Raw genomic sequence first — 7934 nt, 5'->3', positions numbered from 1 at the left:
ATTATAATATTGAATTATTAATTAATTTATTTAGGTTCCAAAATTATTATTTTAAATTATTTTAACTTTTTATATATTCTTTAGAGTTATTAATTTTATTAAAATTATTTTGATTTTTTTTGGTAGTTGTTATTGAGAGAGATCAATTTGCTGAAGTTAATAGTTTGACAAATTCTTTGATTAAGATAAACATAAATAGAAATACTATGTTTATGGTCTAGAATAGACTGTTATAGTGGTGTACTGCTGTTGCTCTTTCTTGCAAGATCCATAAAAAATCCTAGTTTATTAGAAATGCAATTTTTATTGATGTGCTTTAATTAAAAACCCCATCACTAATATGCCATTAGAAATTTACAAACTTTTGTTTTTCTAGCTAGATTCAATTAAATCTAGTGGCTATGAATAAAAAGAATATCTTTCTCATTTTCTAACCTTTAAAGTTTCTTTCAAAGTACATCTAAAAGAAATAAAAGAACGAAAGCTTTGAATAAGCTTTTATATTCCATATGTATACAATTTTAAATCAAATCAAAGAGTTATGTTCTTAGAAGGTGAGAGAGAAATTCTCCGACTATGACTAAGCTTTGAATTTAGAATTTATATTCTAATTTCTTTTAATTTTATATATTTAAAATTTTTAAATCTTAATATCTAAATCAAAATAATTAAATTAGTTAAGTTAAATTTTGCTACTAATTTTATATTGTTAGAATTAAGTGACCCGTATCTTTATTTAAAAAAATACAGTGATAAAATAAAATAAAAGTAAAATTCTTATAGAACTACACTTCTTTTATTTTATTTTAGAATAAAGTTTTTTAAACCTTATTAAACTATATCTATTTGATATTGATTAGAGTAAGGTGTTTCAATCTTACTACACTCCTATTAGAATATGATTTTACAAGTCTATAAATAGACATAGTCTTGTAGTCATTCGAATTCAACATAGTGAATTTTCTTCTCCTCTGCCCGTGGTTTTTTCTCGAAAGGGTTTCCACGTAAAAATCTATGTGTTCTTTATTTTTATTTCTCTTTTCTCTGCAATATATTGTCATTATCGACATTCTATTTTTACAAATTGCTATCACAGCTTCCGGGTTGTTCATCTCAATCACGGAAATGGCGTATTTGAAGTATAAAATTATGATGTTGGCTCGTAACACCAGATTCGCGTTGTGGCAGATAAAGATGCAACCAATTCATGCACATATGGACTTAAAAGAAGCCCTATTAGGGGTAGATAAGATGCCTTCGACATTGACGGAGGACAAGAAGAAGTGCAAAGATCGAAAGGCGTTAACACAGTTACATCTGCATTTGTCTAACGAAATTTTGTAGGATGTGATGAAGGAGAAGACCACCGTTGGAATATGGAAGAGGCTGGAACAAATATGTATGTCGAAAACTCTAACCAGCAAGCTGCATATGAAGCAGCGCCTTTATACTCATCATTTGGAGGAAGGTGCATCTGTGCACGAACACTTAGCAGTGTTTAAAGAAATTATCTCAAACTTGGAGGCCATGAAGGTTCAGTATGATAAGGAAGATTTAGGGTTGATTCTACTTTGTTCGTTGCCCCTATCTTATTCAACCTTTAGGGACACGATTTTATATAGCCGCGAGTCTCTCACAATTCATGAGGTTTATGATTCTTTGACCTTCTATGATAAGATGAATCATTTTATAGTTAAAGATGACTCTAAAAGAGAAGGTCTCATTGTTCGTGGGAGGCAAGATCGAAATGCTGATGATGATCGTAGAAGGACACAGAAATGAAATCCTCGCGGTAAATCTAAGGGTAGATTGAAGTCTTCAAACAGAGGTAAAACTTGTAACTTCGCAAAAGAAAGGACACATTAAATCCAAGTGCTATAAGCTACAAAACAAGATCAAAAGGGATGCTGCGAATCAAAAAGGAAAACAACCAGAAAATTTTGGTGAAGCTGATGTTGTAGAAGACTATAGCGATGGTGAACTTCTAACCGCTTCTGTCAACAATTCTAAAGTAGTCGATGAGTGGATCCTTGATTTGGGTTGCACCTTCCATGTAAGTCCCAATTGGGATTGGTTTACAACTTACGAAACAGTGTCTGAAGGTGTTGTTTTGATGGGAAATAATACTTCGTGTAAAATCACAAGTGTTGGAACAATTAAAGTTAAGATGTTTGACGGAGTTGTCAAAACACTTAGTGACGTATGACATGTTTCAGAATTGAAGAGAAATTTAATTTCGTTAAATACCCATGATTCAGAAGGGTACAAATACACAGCTAAAAGTGGGGTTTTAAAGATTTCCAAAGGTTCCCTCGTTGTGATGAAAGGGTAGAAAAAGTCTGTCAAGTTATATGTACTACAGGGTTCTACTGTTACTGGTGATGCAGTTGTCGCTTTTTCTTCCTTGACAGATGATGATATTACTAAACTTTGGCATATGCCCCTAGGGCATATAAGTGAGAATAGCATGGCAGAATTGAGCAAAAGAGGACTTCTTGATGGGCAAGGAATTTTCAAACTAAAGTTCTGTGAGCACTGTATTTTTGTGAAGCAAAAGAGAGTTCAATTCACCAGAGGAATCCATAACACGAAGGAAACGTTAGAGTATATTCATTTTGATCTGTGGAGGTCATCCAGAGTGCCTTCGAGAGGTGGAGCTAATTATATGCTAACTTTTATTGATGATTTTTTCAGAAAAATTTGGGCGTTCTTCTTGAAGTAGAAAAGCAATGTGTTTTTCGCATTTAAGTCTTGGAAAATTATGATTGAAAAACATATGGGAAAAAAATAAAATACCTCCACATAGACAATGCTTAGAGTTCTGTTCTGATGAGTTTAATAAACTGTGCAAGTTAAAAAGGATCGTGAGACACTTGACAGTTCGTCAACAAATGAACAGAATGATCATGGAGAAGGTTCGATGTATGCTGTCAAATGCCAACTTACCAAAGTTATTTTGGGCTGAAGCAGCCTCTACTACATGTTTTTTGATCAACCGATCTCCATCCATTGCCATTGAAAAAAAACTCCACAAGAGGTATGTTCAAGTAATCTTGCTGACTATTCTGATTTAAAGATCTTTGGGTGCCCTGCATATGCTCATGTTAATAATGGAAAATTGGAACTGATATCCATTAAATGTGTTTTTCTTGGTTATAGAGTTGGTGTAAAGGGGTATAAGTTATGGTGTCCTGAAAATAAAAAATTTTTGATTAGCAGATATGTTGTTTTTGATGAAACTGCTATGCTACATAACTTATCTCTTAAAGACTCTTCCAATAAAGAAAATCAAAAGCAGGTGGAGCATCAGATTAATCCAGAATCTACAACAGAGTTGACTTCTTAAGATAGTACAAAAATTCAGAATAGAGTTGCTTTTTCACCACAATACTCTATCGCCAAAAATATAACTAGAAGAGAAATTAAACCTCTAAAGAAGTATGCCGAGACTGATCTAGTTACTTATGCTTTAAATGTGGCTGAAGATATAGATGCAAACTAAGAGCCATCTAATTATTCTAAGGCAGTTAGCTGTGAAGACTCAGAAAAGTGGATGTTTGCTATGTAAGAGGAGATGGAATCACTCCACAAAAATAGAACATGAGATCTTGTGAAACTTCTTAAAGGTAAAAAGGTTGTCCATTGTAAATGGGTGTTTAAAAGGAATAAGGGACTCGGGGAGTTGAAGAACCCAAATATAAAGCAAAGCTTGTTGCAAAAGGTTACAGTCAAATTCTAGGAGTGGACTTCATAGATGTGTTCTCCTCAGTTGTGAAACATAGTTCGATTCGAGCTTTGCTTGGTATTGTGGCCATGCATGATTTGGAGCTTGAGTAGTTAGATATAAAAACTGCATTTTTGCATGGAGAACTTGAGGAGGATATTTACATGCAACAACCAGAGGGTTTTACAATCTCAGAAAAAGAGGATTATGTTTGCTTGCTGAAAAAGTCCCTTTACGGTTTGAAACAGTCACCAAGATAGTGGTACAAGAGGTTTGATTCCTTTATGACTTCTCATGATTTCAAAAGAAGTAGCTTTGATAGTTGTGTTTACTTTAAGAAAAATAATAATGGTTCTTTTGTGTATCTACTCCTTTATGTTGATAACATATTAATAGCAGCGAAAGATAAATGAGATATAAGAAAGGTCAAAGCCCAACTAAGTGAAAAATTTGAGATGAAATATTTGACACCAATAAAGAAGATACTTGGTATAGAGATTCTCAGAGATAGAAAAACAAGTAAATTGTACCTAAGTCAAAAAGGGTACATTGAGAAAGCTCTTTGCAGGTTTAATATGCAGAGTGCCAAGCCTGTTACTACTCCTTTAGCAGCCCATTTTAGACTTTCATCGGGTTTGTCTCTACAGTTAGATGATGAGATTGAGTACATGTCACATGTTCCATACTCTAGTGCAGTGGGATCTCTCATCTATGCTATGGTTTGTTCACGTCCAGATTTATCATATGCAGTCAGTGTAATTAGCAGATACATGGCGAATCCCGGTACAGAATGTTGGAAAGTAGTTCAGTAAATTTTAAGATACTTACGAGGTACTACTAATGTTTGCTTACAGTTTGGAAGAACTAGAAATGGAGTCATTGGGTATGTTGATGCTGATTTTATTGGAGACCTTCATAGAAGAAGACCTATCACAGGTTGTGTCTCTATAATCGGAGGTTATGCAATCAGTTGGAAAGCCAGTTTACAAACTACAGTCGCTTTGTCTACCACTAAAGCTGAGTACATGACGATTACTAAGGCTTTTAAAGAAGCTATTTGGTTGACGAGACTCTTTAGTGAACTCAATAAAGACCTTTAAATTAGAACAGTATTTTGTGACAGTCAGAGTGTCATCTTCCTTACAAAAGATCAAATGTTTCATGAGAGAACAAAACACATCGATGTTTGGTATCATTTTTTTGTGATATTATTGGTCGTGGTGATATTGTTTTAAGCAAAATTAGTACTCATGAAAATCCTGTAGATATGATGACCAAGTCACTTCCTATAACCAAGTTTGAGCATTGCCTAGACTTGGTTGGTGTTCATTGTTGAAGTTAAACCCTTAAGGGGTTTTATGGAAGAGGTGGAGAACTTGTTCGTTGAGAATTCGTGTCAAGGTGGAGATTGTTAGAATTAAGTGACCCGAATCTTTATTTAAATAAAATACGATGGTAAAATAAAATAAAAGTAAAATCCCTATAAAACTACACTTCTTTTATTTTATTTTAGAATAAGGTTTTTTAAACATTATTAAACTCTATCTATTTGATATTGATTAGAATAAAGTGCTTCAATTTTTCTACACTCCTATTAGAATATGGTCTTACAAGCCTATAAATAGACATAGTCTACTCCTCTTGTAATCATTCGAATTCGACATAGTGATTTTTCTTCTTATTTGCCCGTGGTTTTTTCCCGAAAGGGTTTCCACGTAAAAATCTGTGTGTTCTTTATTTTTATTTCTCTTTTCTTTGCGATATATTGTCATTACCAACATTCTATTTTTATATATATCATGCATAAGTTGTGAAAATTCGATTAGTTTTATCTTTTATAGTAACTATTAAATCATTAATTAGAATGATATGACTTTTTTTTACAAGTATTATGTGGGAATAGTAAGTTGACGCTGTATTATACATGTGATAATATATTTATAGCATAAAATTTTGAATACATCATAATTTACTTTAGGGTAACTTATACAAATGATCACTCCACTTGCCTGTATTCCTATTTTGGTCACCGAACTTTGAAAATATTCAATTTAAGCATTAACATTAGAATTCGTTCCTGTTCTGGTCATCCACCACTAAATTGATAATGAAAATTCCTTTTCTAATTGGTATAATAATACATTTAGTCCTTCATACTTAAGTGTTCTATCAATTTGATCCTAATTCTAAATAATTTAATAAATTTAACCCTTCACATTAACAAATTCTATCAATTTGGTCCTCAAACATTCTAACCAAAGCTTTCAACTTTTAAAATAGAGGCATTTGGCATCTATTAATTGCTTTATTTATGGTTAAAATTATCCAATTCAATACATAAGCCTTTTGTTTATATTTTTAAGAATTTAGTGTTAGAAATTAACAAAAAACCATTAAAATAATAGAAAATACAAAAATTAAAAATATAATATATAATAAAATTATATAAATAGTTTAATATTTGTAAAAGAAAATTTTCACTCGATTAGCATAAAATTTTTGAACCACATATTACCATAATGTTAGTTTTAATTAATTTAACAAATGATTTGACACTAAATCAGACCATTAGTGATACATATTGCTTATTGTAGATTTAAAATTTAAAATAAATAGAACACATAATAATCTCTTAATCATTTATAAAATTAAAGAAATCATTATCAATGTAACAAAAGGAAATTCAATTAATTACATCACATTTTTTCTTATGAAAATTAAATGTTCATAATTTTATTATATAATTATTAATTGAACAATTGGATTTTTCAAAGTAATATTTTTATCTCTGGATTTAATTTCCAATTTCAAAGATCAATTTCGAGGGCTATTTCTATGTACCTTAAAGGAAATATCATACTTTATTAATAACAAGAGTAAATCTAAAGTGTTTTATTTTAAGGTTTTTCATTTTCTTTAGCCAAAATTTCATCAATCAAAAGGTCATAAAATATTATATTTAGAAGAAAACTAATGAAATAAATGAAATAAATTTTCAAGATAAACTCATTGGTATCAAGAATTGTTATTATACCCGTTAGAGAAAAGGTTTTTGTTATCAATTTAGCAGCGGGTAACCAAAACAATAGTGAATTTAAACATTAGTGCCTAAATTAAAATTTTTAAGCTTAAGTGACAAAACATCATCAAAGCTTTTAATTTAATGAATCTAAAAATACCATCAGTTCCATAATATTCAAAATAAGTTGCATAATAGCTTAAATAAAAATGTAATCGTGGAATGTGAAAATTTGCATGCAGTCAACTTGCAAATATAAATTTTATAATTTTGTATAAAAATATTATTAAATTAAAATTTAAGTACTAAATTGTAACTTCAGCAAAATATAAAAATTAATAGAAAAATTTAATAAATTGAATTTGCTAATAAAATATGAGACGTTAAATTGTGTTAAATTGTGCAATATTGATTCAAAGAGTCATATGACACGTCCGGTCAAGAAACTACGAAGGAGAGAATTTTGACTGATTTTTGTCTAATTTTATGTTAATTACCTTATTTTAATTTTTGTATTGAATATTGATTGTTAACCCATAACTGTTTTTTTTTTTACTATAATGATTTTATTTATGGACAGTTATATAAAAAAACCAATATTATAACATTACAATATTGACTCATATTTATTTTTGATTTTCTACATTCTATTATTTTCAATTTGGAAGAATAAATTATTGTTACTATGAATAAAAAATTTATAATCTCAATTTCGTCACCCGTTTTTCCCTTTGAAATTCCCGAAGTGCACCTTGTTCCAATTATCTTCCCATATTACAGTAAGTCCAACATCCACATACGTATGCAATAAGAAAATGGGTAAAAGTATAGTGTGTTATTTGTATTTAGAGTTAAATTATATTTTGTTTTCTCTATTAAAAAAATAAATTAGTCATTGTACGTTAAATTAATAAGTAAACTGATCTTTTGTGCTAAAAAAATTATACATTTGTACAGTTAAAAACTGAAGTGATTAACAAAATAATTAAAGAGTGACACATGTCAGGGGCGTAGCTAGGGGACTGACAGGGCCAACCCTCTAAAATAGAAAATTTTCCATTTAGTAAAGATAAAATTGAACTTTAACCCTTAAAAATTGATTTAATTCTTTAAAAATTATAAAAATGTAGACTACTAAAATAGTGAAATTATATTTTTATTATAGTAAAAATTATAATTTAATCTTGTACC

This window comes from Gossypium raimondii, chromosome 3 (assembly GCF_025698545.1).
Source record: "Gossypium raimondii isolate GPD5lz chromosome 3, ASM2569854v1, whole genome shotgun sequence".
Taxonomy (NCBI): Eukaryota; Viridiplantae; Streptophyta; class Magnoliopsida; order Malvales; family Malvaceae; genus Gossypium; species Gossypium raimondii.
The sequence above is the reverse complement of the archived record's forward strand: the minus strand, read 5'-3'. Positions refer to the sequence as shown.